The sequence below is a fragment of the Megalopta genalis genome, unplaced genomic scaffold (assembly GCF_051020955.1).
Source record: "Megalopta genalis isolate 19385.01 unplaced genomic scaffold, iyMegGena1_principal scaffold0343, whole genome shotgun sequence".
Taxonomy (NCBI): Eukaryota; Metazoa; Arthropoda; class Insecta; order Hymenoptera; family Halictidae; genus Megalopta; species Megalopta genalis.
The window spans coordinates 150,179-172,500 of record NW_027476412.1 but is presented as its reverse complement, the minus strand read 5'-3'; positions in this window follow the sequence as shown (position 1 = coordinate 172,500).

The following is a 22,322-nucleotide window of genomic DNA, read 5'->3' as shown; positions in this document are numbered from 1 at the left end:
TCTTCTGACCGCCGGAAGCACGAAACCTCTGATCTGGGCAAAATCGGCAAGCCGAGGAAGAACGGACAGGACACATGCTGGACTGGCGAGAAAGCGTGTTCTTCCGCTCGCGCTAGGCATTTCGATTTCTGACACCTCTTGATTTAAAAAATCAGTTTTTTGATAGTTTTCTCTCTCCACTGGGCTATTCATTTTAGCCACAGTTTTCAATTGGTACGATTTGCTTCCAAATCTTACAGATGCATTTTAAAAAATTTTTCCATCGCTCGGACAGAAGAGTCGATTGCTCAGTGAGTACGAGTATACATACAAAGTGCATACGGGTAACCAACCCCGTAGGGCTTGCCACATATGGGCCATTCGGTCAAAGACACCGACCCGTGGCCACGCTGTGTGGAGAAAAGTCCGTAACGTAAACGGCACGAAACAGTCAGGACCGAAGCCCCGAAGGAGCTCTGAGACAGCTTCTCGACCGAGATCGTAGAATTGGCCCAAAACCCGCTCTGCTCCGTCCGCCTCGCACGGACCGTGTATCTCTTATAGATACCGAACGGCCGGCAAGGACGCCGGCGCCGCCGGCCGAATAGCACGCGCGCTTATGAGTGTAAACCGCCGCGGCAACAGACCGCCCGGCCGTGCTGTTGTAACATAGCGCGTGAACGAACGAAAAAAAAATTTATAGTAAACATTAAAATAAATTACATTACCGTAAACTAGACAAAAAATTACACATTTTTTCCCAATATGAAAATTTTCACAAACTTTTCAAAGTCCCATCGCATCGAGTAAACTTTTTTAATAACGCTTCCGCACGATTCTAAATGCTTAATCCATATGTGAAATCGTTCACTGATCACGAATATCGTATTTAAAAAAATTACAAAAATTTATTTTTCAAAATAATAAAAAAAAACCGAAAAATCACAAGAGTAAAGTACCATTATTTTAAACAATATGTCGTTCTAAATGCTTAATCCCTATGTAAAAAAGTTATCTAAGCAAGAATATGTAATTGAAAAAAATTAGAAAAATTTATTTTAGCCGTAAATCGAAAATAATGGGGACACCGGAGCTGTTCGAAGCGCCGAGACGCGCCGCGTACGGCCGAATATTTTCTAAGTCCCAACGTACCGATCAAGAGTAAAGTACCATTTTCCTACATTAGATTTCGTTCTAAATGCTTAATCCCTATGTAAAAACGTTAGTTAAGCAAGAATATCGTATTTTTAAAAAAATCTAATGATAGGATTTTCCAGAAAATTGAAAAAACCGAAAAATGTCAAGAGTAAAGTGCCATTTTCTGACATTAGATTTCGTTCTAAATGCTTAATCCCTATGTAGAAACGTTAGTTAAGCAAGAATATCGTATTTTTAAAAAAATCTAATGATAGGATTTTTCAGAAAATTGAAAAAACCGTAAAATGTCAAGAGTAAAGTGCCCTTATTTTAAACAATGTATCGTTCTAAATGCTTAATCCCTATGTAAAAAAGTTATTTTAGCAGGAATATGTTATTGAAAAAAATTAGAAAAATTTATTTTAGCCGTAAATCGAAAATAATGGGGACACCGGAGCTGTTCGAAGCGCCGAGCGCGCCGCGTACGCCCGAATATTTTCAAAGTCCCAACGTACCGATCAAGAGTAAAGTACCATTTTCCTACATTAGATTTCGTTCTAAATGCTTAATCCCTATGTAAAAACGTTAGTTAAGCAAGAATATCGTATTTTTAAAAAAATCTAATGATAGGATTTTCCAGAAAATTGAAAAAACCGAAAAATGTCAAGAGTAAAGTGCCATTTTCTGACATTAGATTTCGTTCTAAATGCTTAATCCCTATGTAGAAACGTTAGTTAAGCAAGAATATCGTATTTTTAAAAAAATCTAATGATAGGATTTTTCAGAAAATTGAAAAAACCGTAAAATGTCAAGAGTAAAGTGCCCTTATTTTAAACAATGTATCGTTCTAAATGCTTAATCCCTATGTAAAAAAGTTATTTAAGCAGGAATATGTTATTGAAAAAAATTAGAAAAATTTATTTTAGCCGTAAATCGAAAATAATGGATCGAGCGAATCGGTCGATTGCGCCGAGACGCGCTATGATGCAACAGACGAGCGATTGGAACGCCCGAATATTTTCAAAGTCCCAACGTACCGATCAAGAGTAAAGTACCATTTTCCTACATTAGATTTCGTTCTAAATGCTTAATCCCTATGTAAAAACGTTAGTTAAGCAAGAATATCGTATTTTTAAAAAAATCTAATGATAGGATTTTCCAGAAAATTGAAAAAACCGAAAAATGTCAAGAGTAAAGTGCCATTTTCTGACATTAGATTTCGTTCTAAATGCTTAATCCCTATGTAGAAACGTTAGTTAAGCAAGAATATCGTATTTTTAAAAAAATCTAATGATAGGATTTTTCAGAAAATTGAAAAAACCGTAAAATGTCAAGAGTAAAGTGCCCTTATTTTAAACAATGTATCGTTCTAAATGCTTAATCCCTATGTAAAAAAGTTATTTAAGCAGGAATATGTTATTGAAAAAAATTAGAAAAATTTATTTTAGCCGTAAATCGAAAATAATGGATCGAGCGAATCGGTCGATTGCGCCGAGACGCGCTATGATGCAACAGACGAGCGATTGGAACGCCCGAATATTTTCAAAGTCCCAACGTACCGATCAAGAGTAAAGTACCATTTTCCTACATTAGATTTCGTTCTAAATGCTTAATCCCTATGTAAAAACGTTAGTTAAGCAAGAATATCGTATTTTTAAAAAAATCTAATGATAGGATTTTCCAGAAAATTGAAAAAACCGAAAAATGTCAAGAGTAAAGTGCCATTTTCTGACATTAGATTTCGTTCTAAATGCTTAATCCCTATGTAGAAACGTTAGTTAAGCAAGAATATCGTATTTTTAAAAAAATCTAATGATAGGATTTTTCAGAAAATTGAAAAAACCGTAAAATGTCAAGAGTAAAGTGCCCTTATTTTAAACAATGTATCGTTCTAAATGCTTAATCCCTATGTAAAAAAGTTATTTTAGCAGGAATATGTTATTGAAAAAAATTAGAAAAATTTATTTTAGCCGTAAATCGAAAATAATGGATCGAGCGAATCGGTCGATTGCGCCGAGACGCGCTATGATGCAACAGACGAGCGATTGGAACGCCCGAATATTTTCAAAGTCCCAACGTACCGATCAAGAGTAAAGTACCATTTTCCTACATTAGATTTCGTTCTAAATGCTTAATCCCTATGTAAAAACGTTAGTTAAGCAAGAATATCGTATTTTTAAAAAAATCTAATGATAGGATTTCCCAGAAAATTGAAAAAACCGAAAAATGTCAAGAGTAAAGTGCCATTTTCTGACATTAGATTTCGTTCTAAATGCTTAATCCCTATGTAGAAACGTTAGTTAAGCAAGAATATCGTATTTTTAAAAAAATCTAATGATAGGATTTTTCAGAAAATTGAAAAAACCGTAAAATGTCAAGAGTAAAGTGCCCTTATTTTAAACAATGTATCGTTCTAAATGCTTAATCCCTATGTAAAAAAGTTATTTAAGCAGGAATATGTTATTGAAAAAAATTAGAAAAATTTATTTTAGCCGTAAATCGAAAATAATGGATCGAGCGAATCGGTCGATTGCGCCGAGACGCGCTATGATGCAACAGACGAGCGATTGGAACCCCCGAATATTTTCAAAGTCCCAACGTACCGATCAAGAGTAAAGTACCATTTTCCTACATTAGATTTCGTTCTAAATGCTTAATCCCTATGTAGAAACGTTAGTTAAGCAAGAATATCGTATTTTTAAAAAAATCTAATGATAGGATTTTTCAGAAAATTGAAAAAACCGTAAAATGTCAAGAGTAAAGTGCCCTTATTTTACACAATGTATCGTTCTAAATGCTTAATCCCTATGTAAAAAAGTTATTTTAGCAGGAATATGTTATTGAAAAAAATTAGAAAAATTTATTTTAGCCGTAAATCGAAAATAATGGGGACACCGGAGCTGTTCGAAGCGCCGAGCGCGCCGCGTACGCCCGAATATTTTCAAAGTCCCAACGTACCGATCAAGAGTAAAGTACCATTTTCCTACATTAGATTTCGTTCTAAATGCTTAATCCCTATGTAAAAACGTTAGTTAAGCAAGAATATCGTATTTTTAAAAAAATCTAACGATAGGATTTTCCAGAAAATTGAAAAAACCGAAAAATGTCAAGAGTAAAGTGCCATTTTCTGACATTAGATTTCGTTCTAAATGCTTAATCCCTATGTAGAAACGTTAGTTAAGCAAGAATATCGTATTTTTAAAAAAATCTAATGATAGGATTTTTCAGAAAATTGAAAAAACCGTAAAATGTCAAGAGTAAAGTGCCCTTATTTTAAACAATGTATCGTTCTAAATGCTTAATCCCTATGTAAAAAAGTTATTTAAGCAGGAATATGTTATTGAAAAAAATTAGAAAAATTTATTTTAGCCGTAAATCGAAAATAATGGATCGAGCGAATCGGTCGATTGCGCCGAGACGCGCTATGATGCAACAGACGAGCGATTGGAACGCCCGAATATTTTCAAAGTCCCAACGTACCGATCAAGAGTAAAGTACCATTTTCCTACATTAGATTTCGTTCTAAATGCTTAATCCCTATGTAAAAACGTTAGTTAAGCAAGAATATCGTATTTTTAAAAAAATCTAATGATAGGATTTTCCAGAAAATTGAAAAAACCGAAAAATGTCAAGAGTAAAGTGCCATTTTCTGACATTAGATTTCGTTCTAAATGCTTAATCCCTATGTAGAAACGTTAGTTAAGCAAGAATATCGTATTTTTAAAAAAATCTAATGATAGGATTTTTCAGAAAATTGAAAAAACCGTAAAATGTCAAGAGTAAAGTGCCCTTATTTTAAACAATGTATCGTTCTAAATGCTTAATCCCTATGTAAAAAAGTTATTTTAGCAGGAATATGTTATTGAAAAAAATTAGAAAAATTTATTTTAGCCGTAAATCGAAAATAATGGATCGAGCGAATCGGTCGATTGCGCCGAGACGCGCTATGATGCAACAGACGAGCGATTGGAACGCCCGAATATTTTCAAAGTCCCAACGTACCGATCAAGAGTAAAGTACCATTTTCCTACATTAGATTTCGTTCTAAATGCTTAATCCCTATGTAAAAACGTTAGTTAAGCAAGAATATCGTATTTTTAAAAAAATCTAATGATAGGATTTCCCAGAAAATTGAAAAAACCGAAAAATGTCAAGAGTAAAGTGCCATTTTCTGACATTAGATTTCGTTCTAAATGCTTAATCCCTATGTAGAAACGTTAGTTAAGCAAGAATATCGTATTTTTAAAAAAATCTAATGATAGGATTTTTCAGAAAATTGAAAAAACCGTAAAATGTCAAGAGTAAAGTGCCCTTATTTTAAACAATGTATCGTTCTAAATGCTTAATCCCTATGTAAAAAAGTTATTTAAGCAGGAATATGTTATTGAAAAAAATTAGAAAAATTTATTTTAGCCGTAAATCGAAAATAATGGATCGAGCGAATCGGTCGATTGCGCCGAGACGCGCTATGATGCAACAGACGAGCGATTGGAACCCCCGAATATTTTCAAAGTCCCAACGTACCGATCAAGAGTAAAGTACCATTTTCCTACATTAGATTTCGTTCTAAATGCTTAATCCCTATGTAGAAACGTTAGTTAAGCAAGAATATCGTATTTTTAAAAAAATCTAATGATAGGATTTTTCAGAAAATTGAAAAAACCGTAAAATGTCAAGAGTAAAGTGCCCTTATTTTACACAATGTATCGTTCTAAATGCTTAATCCCTATGTAAAAAAGTTATTTTAGCAGGAATATGTTATTGAAAAAAATTAGAAAAATTTATTTTAGCCGTAAATCGAAAATAATGGGGACACCGGAGCTGTTCGAAGCGCCGAGCGCGCCGCGTACGCCCGAATATTTTCAAAGTCCCAACGTACCGATCAAGAGTAAAGTACCATTTTCCTACATTAGATTTCGTTCTAAATGCTTAATCCCTATGTAAAAACGTTAGTTAAGCAAGAATATCGTATTTTTAAAAAAATCTAACGATAGGATTTTCCAGAAAATTGAAAAAACCGAAAAATGTCAAGAGTAAAGTGCCATTTTCTGACATTAGATTTCGTTCTAAATGCTTAATCCCTATGTAGAAACGTTAGTTAAGCAAGAATATCGTATTTTTAAAAAAATCTAATGATAGGATTTTTCAGAAAATTGAAAAAACCGTAAAATGTCAAGAGTAAAGTGCCCTTATTTTAAACAATGTATCGTTCTAAATGCTTAATCCCTATGTAAAAAAGTTATTTAAGCAGGAATATGTTATTGAAAAAAATTAGAAAAATTTATTTTAGCCGTAAATCGAAAATAATGGATCGAGCGAATCGGTCGATTGCGCCGAGACGCGCTATGATGCAACAGACGAGCGATTGGAACGCCCGAATATTTTCAAAGTCCCAACGTACCGATCAAGAGTAAAGTACCATTTTCCTACATTAGATTTCGTTCTAAATGCTTAATCCCTATGTAAAAACGTTAGTTAAGCAAGAATATCGTATTTTTAAAAAAATCTAATGATAGGATTTTCCAGAAAATTGAAAAAACCGAAAAATGTCAAGAGTAAAGTGCCATTTTCTGACATTAGATTTCGTTCTAAATGCTTAATCCCTATGTAGAAACGTTAGTTAAGCAAGAATATCGTATTTTTAAAAAAATCTAATGATAGGATTTTTCAGAAAATTGAAAAAACCGTAAAATGTCAAGAGTAAAGTGCCCTTATTTTAAACAATGTATCGTTCTAAATGCTTAATCCCTATGTAAAAAAGTTATTTTAGCAGGAATATGTTATTGAAAAAAATTAGAAAAATTTATTTTAGCCGTAAATCGAAAATAATGGGGACACCGGAGCTGTTCGAAGCGCCGAGCGCGCCGCGTACGCCCGAATATTTTCAAAGTCCCAACGTACCGATCAAGAGTAAAGTACCATTTTCCTACATTAGATTTCGTTCTAAATGCTTAATCCCTATGTAAAAACGTTAGTTAAGCAAGAATATCGTATTTTTAAAAAAATCTAATGATAGGATTTTCCAGAAAATTGAAAAAACCGAAAAATGTCAAGAGTAAAGTGCCATTTTCTGACATTAGATTTCGTTCTAAATGCTTAATCCCTATGTAGAAACGTTAGTTAAGCAAGAATATCGTATTTTTAAAAAAATCTAATGATAGGATTTTTCAGAAAATTGAAAAAACCGTAAAATGTCAAGAGTAAAGTGCCCTTACTTTAAACAATGTATCGTTCTAAATGCTTAATCCCTATGTAAAAAAGTTATTTAAGCAGGAATATGTTATTGAAAAAAATTAGAAAAATTTATTTTAGCCGTAAATCGAAAATAATGGATCGAGCGAATCGGTCGATTGCGCCGAGACGCGCTATGATGCAACAGACGAGCGATTGGAACGCCCGAATATTTTCAAAGTCCCAACGTACCGATCAAGAGTAAAGTACCATTTTCCTACATTAGATTTCGTTCTAAATGCTTAATCCCTATGTAAAAACGTTAGTTAAGCAAGAATATCGTATTTTTAAAAAAATCTAATGATAGGATTTTCCAGAAAATTGAAAAAACCGAAAAATGTCAAGAGTAAAGTGCCATTTTCTGACATTAGATTTCGTTCTAAATGCTTAATCCCTATGTAGAAACGTTAGTTAAGCAAGAATATCGTATTTTTAAAAAAATCTAATGATAGGATTTTTCAGAAAATTGAAAAAACCGTAAAATGTCAAGAGTAAAGTGCCCTTATTTTAAACAATGTATCGTTCTAAATGCTTAATCCCTATGTAAAAAAGTTATTTTAGCAGGAATATGTTATTGAAAAAAATTAGAAAAATTTATTTTAGCCGTAAATCGAAAATAATGGGGACACCGGAGCTGTTCGAAGCGCCGAGCGCGCCGCGTACGCCCGAATATTTTCAAAGTCCCAACGTACCGATCAAGAGTAAAGTACCATTTTCCTACATTAGATTTCGTTCTAAATGCTTAATCCCTATGTAAAAACGTTAGTTAAGCAAGAATATCGTATTTTTAAAAAAATCTAATGATAGGATTTTCCAGAAAATTGAAAAAACCGAAAAATGTCAAGAGTAAAGTGCCATTTTCTGACATTAGATTTCGTTCTAAATGCTTAATCCCTATGTAGAAACGTTAGTTAAGCAAGAATATCGTATTTTTAAAAAAATCTAATGATAGGATTTTTCAGAAAATTGAAAAAACCGTAAAATGTCAAGAGTAAAGTGCCCTTATTTTAAACAATGTATCGTTCTAAATGCTTAATCCCTATGTAAAAAAGTTATTTAAGCAGGAATATGTTATTGAAAAAAATTAGAAAAATTTATTTTAGCCGTAAATCGAAAATAATGGATCGAGCGAATCGGTCGATTGCGCCGAGACGCGCTATGATGCAACAGACGAGCGATTGGAACCCCCGAATATTTTCAAAGTCCCAACGTACCGATCAAGAGTAAAGTACCATTTTCCTACATTAGATTTCGTTCTAAATGCTTAATCCCTATGTAGAAACGTTAGTTAAGCAAGAATATCGTATTTTTAAAAAAATCTAATGATAGGATTTTTCAGAAAATTGAAAAAACCGTAAAATGTCAAGAGTAAAGTGCCCTTATTTTACACAATGTATCGTTCTAAATGCTTAATCCCTATGTAAAAAAGTTATTTTAGCAGGAATATGTTATTGAAAAAAATTAGAAAAATTTATTTTAGCCGTAAATCGAAAATAATGGGGACACCGGAGCTGTTCGAAGCGCCGAGCGCGCCGCGTACGCCCGAATATTTTCAAAGTCCCAACGTACCGATCAAGAGTAAAGTACCATTTTCCTACATTAGATTTCGTTCTAAATGCTTAATCCCTATGTAAAAACGTTAGTTAAGCAAGAATATCGTATTTTTAAAAAAATCTAATGATAGGATTTTCCAGAAAATTGAAAAAACCGAAAAATGTCAAGAGTAAAGTGCCATTTTCTGACATTAGATTTCGTTCTAAATGCTTAATCCCTATGTAGAAACGTTAGTTAAGCAAGAATATCGTATTTTTAAAAAAATCTAATGATAGGATTTTTCAGAAAATTGAAAAAACCGTAAAATGTCAAGAGTAAAGTGCCCTTATTTTAAACAATGTATCGTTCTAAATGCTTAATCCCTATGTAAAAAAGTTATTTAAGCAGGAATATGTTATTGAAAAAAATTAGAAAAATTTATTTTAGCCGTAAATCGAAAATAATGGATCGAGCGAATCGGTCGATTGCGCCGAGACGCGCTATGATGCAACAGACGAGCGATTGGAACGCCCGAATATTTTCAAAGTCCCAACGTACCGATCAAGAGTAAAGTACCATTTTCCTACATTAGATTTCGTTCTAAATGCTTAATCCCTATGTAAAAACGTTAGTTAAGCAAGAATATCGTATTTTTAAAAAAATCTAATGATAGGATTTTCCAGAAAATTGAAAAAACCGAAAAATGTCAAGAGTAAAGTGCCATTTTCTGACATTAGATTTCGTTCTAAATGCTTAATCCCTATGTAGAAACGTTAGTTAAGCAAGAATATCGTATTTTTAAAAAAATCTAATGATAGGATTTTTCAGAAAATTGAAAAAACCGTAAAATGTCAAGAGTAAAGTGCCCTTATTTTAAACAATGTATCGTTCTAAATGCTTAATCCCTATGTAAAAAAGTTATTTTAGCAGGAATATGTTATTGAAAAAAATTAGAAAAATTTATTTTAGCCGTAAATCGAAAATAATGGGGACACCGGAGCTGTTCGAAGCGCCGAGCGCGCCGCGTACGCCCGAATATTTTCAAAGTCCCAACGTACCGATCAAGAGTAAAGTACCATTTTCCTACATTAGATTTCGTTCTAAATGCTTAATCCCTATGTAAAAACGTTAGTTAAGCAAGAATATCGTATTTTTAAAAAAATCTAATGATAGGATTTTCCAGAAAATTGAAAAAACCGAAAAATGTCAAGAGTAAAGTGCCATTTTCTGACATTAGATTTCGTTCTAAATGCTTAATCCCTATGTAGAAACGTTAGTTAAGCAAGAATATCGTATTTTTAAAAAAATCTAATGATAGGATTTTTCAGAAAATTGAAAAAACCGTAAAATGTCAAGAGTAAAGTGCCCTTATTTTAAACAATGTATCGTTCTAAATGCTTAATCCCTATGTAAAAAAGTTATTTAAGCAGGAATATGTTATTGAAAAAAATTAGAAAAATTTATTTTAGCCGTAAATCGAAAATAATGGATCGAGCGAATCGGTCGATTGCGCCGAGACGCGCTATGATGCAACAGACGAGCGATTGGAACCCCCGAATATTTTCAAAGTCCCAACGTACCGATCAAGAGTAAAGTACCATTTTCCTACATTAGATTTCGTTCTAAATGCTTAATCCCTATGTAGAAACGTTAGTTAAGCAAGAATATCGTATTTTTAAAAAAATCTAATGATAGGATTTTTCAGAAAATTGAAAAAACCGTAAAATGTCAAGAGTAAAGTGCCCTTATTTTACACAATGTATCGTTCTAAATGCTTAATCCCTATGTAAAAAAGTTATTTTAGCAGGAATATGTTATTGAAAAAAATTAGAAAAATTTATTTTAGCCGTAAATCGAAAATAATGGGGACACCGGAGCTGTTCGAAGCGCCGAGCGCGCCGCGTACGCCCGAATATTTTCAAAGTCCCAACGTACCGATCAAGAGTAAAGTACCATTTTCCTACATTAGATTTCGTTCTAAATGCTTAATCCCTATGTAAAAACGTTAGTTAAGCAAGAATATCGTATTTTTAAAAAAATCTAATGATAGGATTTTCCAGAAAATTGAAAAAACCGAAAAATGTCAAGAGTAAAGTGCCATTTTCTGACATTAGATTTCGTTCTAAATGCTTAATCCCTATGTAGAAACGTTAGTTAAGCAAGAATATCGTATTTTTAAAAAAATCTAATGATAGGATTTTTCAGAAAATTGAAAAAACCGTAAAATGTCAAGAGTAAAGTGCCCTTATTTTAAACAATGTATCGTTCTAAATGCTTAATCCCTATGTAAAAAAGTTATTTAAGCAGGAATATGTTATTGAAAAAAATTAGAAAAATTTATTTTAGCCGTAAATCGAAAATAATGGATCGAGCGAATCGGTCGATTGCGCCGAGACGCGCTATGATGCAACAGACGAGCGATTGGAACGCCCGAATATTTTCAAAGTCCCAACGTACCGATCAAGAGTAAAGTACCATTTTCCTACATTAGATTTCGTTCTAAATGCTTAATCCCTATGTAAAAACGTTAGTTAAGCAAGAATATCGTATTTTTAAAAAAATCTAATGATAGGATTTTCCAGAAAATTGAAAAAACCGAAAAATGTCAAGAGTAAAGTGCCATTTTCTGACATTAGATTTCGTTCTAAATGCTTAATCCCTATGTAGAAACGTTAGTTAAGCAAGAATATCGTATTTTTAAAAAAATCTAATGATAGGATTTTTCAGAAAATTGAAAAAACCGTAAAATGTCAAGAGTAAAGTGCCCTTATTTTAAACAATGTATCGTTCTAAATGCTTAATCCCTATGTAAAAAAGTTATTTTAGCAGGAATATGTTATTGAAAAAAATTAGAAAAATTTATTTTAGCCGTAAATCGAAAATAATGGATCGAGCGAATCGGTCGATTGCGCCGAGACGCGCTATGATGCAACAGACGAGCGATTGGAACGCCCGAATATTTTCAAAGTCCCAACGTACCGATCAAGAGTAAAGTACCATTTTCCTACATTAGATTTCGTTCTAAATGCTTAATCCCTATGTAAAAACGTTAGTTAAGCAAGAATATCGTATTTTTAAAAAAATCTAATGATAGGATTTTCCAGAAAATTGAAAAAACCGAAAAATGTCAAGAGTAAAGTGCCATTTTCTGACATTAGATTTCGTTCTAAATGCTTAATCCCTATGTAGAAACGTTAGTTAAGCAAGAATATCGTATTTTTAAAAAAATCTAATGATAGGATTTTTCAGAAAATTGAAAAAACCGTAAAATGTCAAGAGTAAAGTGCCCTTATTTTAAACAATGTATCGTTCTAAATGCTTAATCCCTATGTAAAAAAGTTATTTTAGCAGGAATATGTTATTGAAAAAAATTAGAAAAATTTATTTTAGCCGTAAATCGAAAATAATGGATCGAGCGAATCGGTCGATTGCGCCGAGACGCGCTATGATGCAACAGACGAGCGATTGGAACGCCCGAATATTTTCAAAGTCCCAACGTACCGATCAAGAGTAAAGTACCATTTTCCTACATTAGATTTCGTTCTAAATGCTTAATCCCTATGTAAAAACGTTAGTTAAGCAAGAATATCGTATTTTTAAAAAAATCTAATGATAGGATTTCCCAGAAAATTGAAAAAACCGAAAAATGTCAAGAGTAAAGTGCCATTTTCTGACATTAGATTTCGTTCTAAATGCTTAATCCCTATGTAGAAACGTTAGTTAAGCAAGAATATCGTATTTTTAAAAAAATCTAATGATAGGATTTTTCAGAAAATTGAAAAAACCGTAAAATGTCAAGAGTAAAGTGCCCTTATTTTAAACAATGTATCGTTCTAAATGCTTAATCCCTATGTAAAAAAGTTATTTAAGCAGGAATATGTTATTGAAAAAAATTAGAAAAATTTATTTTAGCCGTAAATCGAAAATAATGGATCGAGCGAATCGGTCGATTGCGCCGAGACGCGCTATGATGCAACAGACGAGCGATTGGAACCCCCGAATATTTTCAAAGTCCCAACGTACCGATCAAGAGTAAAGTACCATTTTCCTACATTAGATTTCGTTCTAAATGCTTAATCCCTATGTAAAAACGTTAGTTAAGCAAGAATATCGTATTTTTAAAAAAATCTAATGATAGGATTTCCCAGAAAATTGAAAAAACCGAAAAATGTCAAGAGTAAAGTGCCATTTTCTGACATTAGATTTCGTTCTAAATGCTTAATCCCTATGTAGAAACGTTAGTTAAGCAAGAATATCGTATTTTTAAAAAAATCTAATGATAGGATTTTTCAGAAAATTGAAAAAACCGTAAAATGTCAAGTAAAGTGCCCTTATTTTAAACAATGTATCGTTCTAAATGCTTAATCCCTATGTAAAAAAGTTATTTTAGCAGGAATATGTTATTGAAAAAAATTAGAAAAATTTATTTTAGCCGTAAATCGAAAATAATGGGGACACCGGAGCTGTTCGAAGCGCCGAGCGCGCCGCGTACGCCCGAATATTTTCAAAGTCCCAACGTACCGATCAAGAGTAAAGTACCATTTTCCTACATTAGATTTCGTTCTAAATGCTTAATCCCTATGTAAAAACGTTAGTTAAGCAAGAATATCGTATTTTTAAAAAAATCTAATGATAGGATTTTCCAGAAAATTGAAAAAACCGAAAAATGTCAAGAGTAAAGTGCCATTTTCTGACATTAGATTTCGTTCTAAATGCTTAATCCCTATGTAGAAACGTTAGTTAAGCAAGAATATCGTATTTTTAAAAAAATCTAATGATAGGATTTTTCAGAAAATTGAAAAAACCGTAAAATGTCAAGAGTAAAGTGCCCTTATTTTAAACAATGTATCGTTCTAAATGCTTAATCCCTATGTAAAAAAGTTATTTTAGCAGGAATATGTTATTGAAAAAAATTAGAAAAATTTATTTTAGCCGTAAATCGAAAATAATGGGGACACCGGAGCTGTTCGAAGCGCCGAGCGCGCCGCGTACGCCCGAATATTTTCAAAGTCCCAACGTACCGATCAAGAGTAAAGTACCATTTTCCTACATTAGATTTCGTTCTAAATGCTTAATCCCTATGTAAAAACGTTAGTTAAGCAAGAATATCGTATTTTTAAAAAAATCTAATGATAGGATTTTCCAGAAAATTGAAAAAACCGAAAAATGTCAAGAGTAAAGTGCCATTTTCTGACATTAGATTTCGTTCTAAATGCTTAATCCCTATGTAGAAACGTTAGTTAAGCAAGAATATCGTATTTTTAAAAAAATCTAATGATAGGATTTTTCAGAAAATTGAAAAAACCGTAAAATGTCAAGAGTAAAGTGCCCTTATTTTAAACAATGTATCGTTCTAAATGCTTAATCCCTATGTAAAAAAGTTATTTAAGCAGGAATATGTTATTGAAAAAAATTAGAAAAATTTATTTTAGCCGTAAATCGAAAATAATGGATCGAGCGAATCGGTCGATTGCGCCGAGACGCGCTATGATGCAACAGACGAGCGATTGGAACGCCCGAATATTTTCAAAGTCCCAACGTACCGATCAAGAGTAAAGTACCATTTTCCTACATTAGATTTCGTTCTAAATGCTTAATCCCTATGTAAAAACGTTAGTTAAGCAAGAATATCGTATTTTTAAAAAAATCTAATGATAGGATTTTCCAGAAAATTGAAAAAACCGAAAAATGTCAAGAGTAAAGTGCCATTTTCTGACATTAGATTTCGTTCTAAATGCTTAATCCCTATGTAGAAACGTTAGTTAAGCAAGAATATCGTATTTTTAAAAAAATCTAATGATAGGATTTTTCAGAAAATTGAAAAAACCGTAAAATGTCAAGAGTAAAGTGCCCTTATTTTAAACAATGTATCGTTCTAAATGCTTAATCCCTATGTAAAAAAGTTATTTAAGCAGGAATATGTTATTGAAAAAAATTAGAAAAATTTATTTTAGCCGTAAATCGAAAATAATGGATCGAGCGAATCGGTCGATTGCGCCGAGACGCGCTATGATGCAACAGACGAGCGATTGGAACGCCCGAATATTTTCAAAGTCCCAACGTACCGATCAAGAGTAAAGTACCATTTTCCTACATTAGATTTCGTTCTAAATGCTTAATCCCTATGTAAAAACGTTAGTTAAGCAAGAATATCGTATTTTTAAAAAAATCTAATGATAGGATTTTCCAGAAAATTGAAAAAACCGAAAAATGTCAAGAGTAAAGTGCCATTTTCTGACATTAGATTTCGTTCTAAATGCTTAATCCCTATGTAGAAACGTTAGTTAAGCAAGAATATCGTATTTTTAAAAAAATCTAATGATAGGATTTTTCAGAAAATTGAAAAAACCGTAAAATGTCAAGAGTAAAGTGCCCTTATTTTAAACAATGTATCGTTCTAAATGCTTAATCCCTATGTAAAAAAGTTATTTTAGCAGGAATATGTTATTGAAAAAAATTAGAAAAATTTATTTTAGCCGTAAATCGAAAATAATGGATCGAGCGAATCGGTCGATTGCGCCGAGACGCGCTATGATGCAACAGACGAGCGATTGGAACGCCCGAATATTTTCAAAGTCCCAACGTACCGATCAAGAGTAAAGTACCATTTTCCTACATTAGATTTCGTTCTAAATGCTTAATCCCTATGTAAAAACGTTAGTTAAGCAAGAATATCGTATTTTTAAAAAAATCTAATGATAGGATTTCCCAGAAAATTGAAAAAACCGAAAAATGTCAAGAGTAAAGTGCCATTTTCTGACATTAGATTTCGTTCTAAATGCTTAATCCCTATGTAGAAACGTTAGTTAAGCAAGAATATCGTATTTTTAAAAAAATCTAATGATAGGATTTTTCAGAAAATTGAAAAAACCGTAAAATGTCAAGAGTAAAGTGCCCTTATTTTAAACAATGTATCGTTCTAAATGCTTAATCCCTATGTAAAAAAGTTATTTAAGCAGGAATATGTTATTGAAAAAAATTAGAAAAATTTATTTTAGCCGTAAATCGAAAATAATGGATCGAGCGAATCGGTCGATTGCGCCGAGACGCGCTATGATGCAACAGACGAGCGATTGGAACCCCCGAATATTTTCAAAGTCCCAACGTACCGATCAAGAGTAAAGTACCATTTTCCTACATTAGATTTCGTTCTAAATGCTTAATCCCTATGTAGAAACGTTAGTTAAGCAAGAATATCGTATTTTTAAAAAAATCTAATGATAGGATTTTTCAGAAAATTGAAAAAACCGTAAAATGTCAAGAGTAAAGTGCCCTTATTTTACACAATGTATCGTTCTAAATGCTTAATCCCTATGTAAAAAAGTTATTTTAGCAGGAATATGTTATTGAAAAAAATTAGAAAAATTTATTTTAGCCGTAAATCGAAAATAATGGGGACACCGGAGCTGTTCGAAGCGCCGAGCGCGCCGCGTACGCCCGAATATTTTCAAAGTCCCAACGTACCGATCAAGAGTAAAGTACCATTTTCCTACATTAGATTTCGTTCTAAATGCTTAATCCCTATGTAAAAACGTTAGTTAAGCAAGAATATCGTATTTTTAAAAAAATCTAATGATAGGATTTTCCAGAAAATTGAAAAAACCGAAAAATGTCAAGAGTAAAGTGCCATTTTCTGACATTAGATTTCGTTCTAAATGCTTAATCCCTATGTAGAAACGTTAGTTAAGCAAGAATATCGTATTTTTAAAAAAATCTAATGATAGGATTTTTCAGAAAATTGAAAAAACCGTAAAATGTCAAGAGTAAAGTGCCCTTATTTTAAACAATGTATCGTTCTAAATGCTTAATCCCTATGTAAAAAAGTTATTTAAGCAGGAATATGTTATTGAAAAAAATTAGAAAAATTTATTTTAGCCGTAAATCGAAAATAATGGATCGAGCGAATCGGTCGATTGCGCCGAGACGCGCTATGATGCAACAGACGAGCGATTGGAACGCCCGAATATTTTCAAAGTCCCAACGTACCGATCAAGAGTAAAGTACCATTTTCCTACATTAGATTTCGTTCTAAATGCTTAATCCCTATGTAAAAACGTTAGTTAAGCAAGAATATCGTATTTTTAAAAAAATCTAATGATAGGATTTTCCAGAAAATTGAAAAAACCGAAAAATGTCAAGAGTAAAGTGCCATTTTCTGACATTAGATTTCGTTCTAAATGCTTAATCCCTATGTAGAAACGTTAGTTAAGCAAGAATATCGTATTTTTAAAAAAATCTAATGATAGGATTTTTCAGAAAATTGAAAAAACCGTAAAATGTCAAGAGTAAAGTGCCCTTATTTTAAACAATGTATCGTTCTAAATGCTTAATCCCTATGTAAAAAAGTTATTTTAGCAGGAATATGTTATTGAAAAAAATTAGAAAAATTTATTTTAGCCGTAAATCGAAAATAATGGGGACACCGGAGCTGTTCGAAGCGCCGAGCGCGCCGCGTACGCCCGAATATTTTCAAAGTCCCAACGTACCGATCAAGAGTAAAGTACCATTTTCCTACATTAGATTTCGTTCTAAATGCTTAATCCCTATGTAAAAACGTTAGTTAAGCAAGAATATCGTATTTTTAAAAAAATCTAATGATAGGATTTTCCAGAAAATTGAAAAAACCGAAAAATGTCAAGAGTAAAGTGCCATTTTCTGACATTAGATTTCGTTCTAAATGCTTAATCCCTATGTAGAAACGTTAGTTAAGCAAGAATATCGTATTTTTAAAAAAATCTAATGATAGGATTTTTCAGAAAATTGAAAAAACCGTAAAATGTCAAGAGTAAAGTGCCCTTACTTTAAACAATGTATCGTTCTAAATGCTTAATCCCTATGTAAAAAAGTTATTTAAGCAGGAATATGTTATTGAAAAAAATTAGAAAAATTTATTTTAGCCGTAAATCGAAAATAATGGATCGAGCGAATCGGTCGATTGCGCCGAGACGCGCTATGATGCAACAGACGAGCGATTGGAACGCCCGAATATTTTCAAAGTCCCAACGTACCGATCAAGAGTAAAGTACCATTTTCCTACATTAGATTTCGTTCTAAATGCTTAATCCCTATGTAAAAACGTTAGTTAAGCAAGAATATCGTATTTTTAAAAAAATCTAATGATAGGATTTTCCAGAAAATTGAAAAAACCGAAAAATGTCAAGAGTAAAGTGCCATTTTCTGACATTAGATTTCGTTCTAAATGCTTAATCCCTATGTAGAAACGTTAGTTAAGCAAGAATATCGTATTTTTAAAAAAATCTAATGATAGGATTTTTCAGAAAATTGAAAAAACCGTAAAATGTCAAGAGTAAAGTGCCCTTATTTTAAACAATGTATCGTTCTAAATGCTTAATCCCTATGTAAAAAAGTTATTTTAGCAGGAATATGTTATTGAAAAAAATTAGAAAAATTTATTTTAGCCGTAAATCGAAAATAATGGGGACACCGGAGCTGTTCGAAGCGCCGAGCGCGCCGCGTACGCCCGAATATTTTCAAAGTCCCAACGTACCGATCAAGAGTAAAGTACCATTTTCCTACATTAGATTTCGTTCTAAATGCTTAATCCCTATGTAAAAACGTTAGTTAAGCAAGAATATCGTATTTTTAAAAAAATCTAATGATAGGATTTTCCAGAAAATTGAAAAAACCGAAAAATGTCAAGAGTAAAGTGCCATTTTCTGACATTAGATTTCGTTCTAAATGCTTAATCCCTATGTAGAAACGTTAGTTAAGCAAGAATATCGTATTTTTAAAAAAATCTAATGATAGGATTTTTCAGAAAATTGAAAAAACCGTAAAATGTCAAGAGTAAAGTGCCCTTATTTTAAACAATGTATCGTTCTAAATGCTTAATCCCTATGTAAAAAAGTTATTTAAGCAGGAATATGTTATTGAAAAAAATTAGAAAAATTTATTTTAGCCGTAAATCGAAAATAATGGATCGAGCGAATCGGTCGATTGCGCCGAGACGCGCTATGATGCAACAGACGAGCGATTGGAACGCCCGAATATTTTCAAAGTCCCAACGTACCGATCAAGAGTAAAGTACCATTTTCCTACATTAGATTTCGTTCTAAATGCTTAATCCCTATGTAAAAACGTTAGTTAAGCAAGAATATCGTATTTTTAAAAAAATCTAATGATAGGATTTTCCAGAAAATTGAAAAAACCGAAAAATGTCAAGAGTAAAGTGCCATTTTCTGACATTAGATTTCGTTCTAAATGCTTAATCCCTATGTAGAAACGTTAGTTAAGCAAGAATATCGTATTTTTAAAAAAATCTAATGATAGGATTTTTCAGAAAATTGAAAAAACCGTAAAATGTCAAGAGTAAAGTGCCCTTATTTTAAACAATGTATCGTTCTAAATGCTTAATCCCTATGTAAAAAAGTTATTTTAGCAGGAATATGTTATTGAAAAAAATTAGAAAAATTTATTTTAGCCGTAAATCGAAAATAATGGATCGAGCGAATCGGTCGATTGCGCCGAGACGCGCTATGATGCAACAGACGAGCGATTGGAACGCCCGAATATTTTCAAAGTCCCAACGTACCGATCAAGAGTAAAGTACCATTTTCCTACATTAGATTTCGTTCTAAATGCTTAATCCCTATGTAAAAACGTTAGTTAAGCAAGAATATCGTATTTTTAAAAAAATCTAATGATAGGATTTTCCAGAAAATTGAAAAAACCGAAAAATGTCAAGAGTAAAGTGCCATTTTCTGACATTAGATTTCGTTCTAAATGCTTAATCCCTATGTAGAAACGTTAGTTAAGCAAGAATATCGTATTTTTAAAAAAATCTAATGATAGGATTTTTCAGAAAATTGAAAAAACCGTAAAATGTCAAGAGTAAAGTGCCCTTATTTTAAACAATGTATCGTTCTAAATGCTTAATCCCTATGTAAAAAAGTTATTTTAGCAGGAATATGTTATTGAAAAAAATTAGAAAAATTTATTTTAGCCGTAAATCGAAAATAATGGATCGAGCGAATCGGTCGATTGCGCCGAGACGCGCTATGATGCAACAGACGAGCGATTGGAACGCCCGAATATTTTCAAAGTCCCAACGTACCGATCAAGAGTAAAGTACCATTTTCCTACATTAGATTTCGTTCTAAATGCTTAATCCCTATGTAAAAACGTTAGTTAAGCAAGAATATCGTATTTTTAAAAAAATCTAATGATAGGATTTCCCAGAAAATTGAAAAAACCGAAAAATGTCAAGAGTAAAGTGCCATTTTCTGACATTAGATTTCGTTCTAAATGCTTAATCCCTATGTAGAAACGTTAGTTAAGCAAGAATATCGTATTTTTAAAAAAATCTAATGATAGGATTTTTCAGAAAATTGAAAAAACCGTAAAATGTCAAGAGTAAAGTGCCCTTATTTTAAACAATGTATCGTTCTAAATGCTTAATCCCTATGTAAAAAAGTTATTTAAGCAGGAATATGTTATTGAAAAAAATTAGAAAAATTTATTTTAGCCGTAAATCGAAAATAATGGATCGAGCGAATCGGTCGATTGCGCCGAGACGCGCTATGATGCAACAGACGAGCGATTGGAACCCCCGAATATTTTCAAAGTCCCAACGTACCGATCAAGAGTAAAGTACCATTTTCCTACATTAGATTTCGTTCTAAATGCTTAATCCCTATGTAAAAACGTTAGTTAAGCAAGAATATCGTATTTTTAAAAAAATCTAATGATAGGATTTCCCAGAAAATTGAAAAAACCGAAAAATGTCAAGAGTAAAGTGCCATTTTCTGACATTAGATTTCGTTCTAAATGCTTAATCCCTATGTAGAAACGTTAGTTAAGCAAGAATATCGTATTTTTAAAAAAATCTAATGATAGGATTTTTCAGAAAATTGAAAAAACCGTAAAATGTCAAGTAAAGTGCCCTTATTTTAAACAATGTATCGTTCTAAATGCTTAATCCCTATGTAAAAAAGTTATTTTAGCAGGAATATGTTATTGAAAAAAATTAGAAAAATTTATTTTAGCCGTAAATCGAAAATAATGGGGACACCGGAGCTGTTCGAAGCGCCGAGCGCGCCGCGTACGCCCGAATATTTTCAAAGTCCCAACGTACCGATCAAGAGTAAAGTACCATTTTCCTACATTAGATTTCGTTCTAAATGCTTAATCCCTATGTAAAAACGTTAGTTAAGCAAGAATATCGTATTTTTAAAAAAATCTAATGATAGGATTTTCCAGAAAATTGAAAAAACCGAAAAATGTCAAGAGTAAAGTGCCATTTTCTGACATTAGATTTCGTTCTAAATGCTTAATCCCTATGTAGAAACGTTAGTTAAGCAAGAATATCGTATTTTTAAAAAAATCTAATGATAGGATTTTTCAGAAAATTGAAAAAACCGTAAAATGTCAAGTAAAGTGCCCTTATTTTAAACAATGTATCGTTCTAAATGCTTAATCCCTATGTAAAAAAGTTATTTTAGCAGGAATATGTTATTGAAAAAAATTAGAAAAATTTATTTTAGCCGTAAATCGAAAATAATGGGGACACCGGAGCTGTTCGAAGCGCCGAGCGCGCCGCGTACGCCCGAATATTTTCAAAGTCCCAACGTACCGATCAAGAGTAAAGTACCATTTTCCTACATTAGATTTCGTTCTAAATGCTTAATCCCTATGTAAAAACGTTAGTTAAGCAAGAATATCGTATTTTTAAAAAAATCTAATGATAGGATTTTCCAGAAAATTGAAAAAACCGAAAAATGTCAAGAGTAAAGTGCCATTTTCTGACATTAGATTTCGTTCTAAATGCTTAATCCCTATGTAGAAACGTTAGTTAAGCAAGAATATCGTATTTTTAAAAAAATCTAATGATAGGATTTTTCAGAAAATTGAAAAAACCGTAAAATGTCAAGAGTAAAGTGCCCTTATTTTAAACATTATATCGTTCTAAATGCTTAATCCCTATGTAAAAAAGTTATCTAAGCAAGAATATGTTATTGAAAAAAATTAGAAAAATTTATTTTAGCCGTAAATCGAAAAGAAGTCTGTTCGTTTCTCTGTCTCTCTCGCGCGATCGAACTATCGATGTTTCCCGACAAACTATTGGAAGTTTAATTAAACTTTATACATGAAATTACTCGTTTTGATCCCCGCTACACAGCCGTATACTTTTTATAATTTTGTGGAATCGGGAACCTTGAAATATTTATCATAACGCGGATCGACTGTCTCTGTCTCTTTCTAGATCGGAAGAATCGATGTTTCCCGGCAAACTATTGGGAGTTTAATTAAACTTTATACATGAAATTACTCGTTCTGATCCCCGCTACACAGCCGTAAACTTTTTATAAATTTGTGGAATCGGGAACCTCGAAATATTTATCATAACGCGGATCGACTGTCTCTGTCTCTTTCTAGATCGGAAGAATCGATGTTTCCCGGAAAACTATTGGGAGTTTAATTAA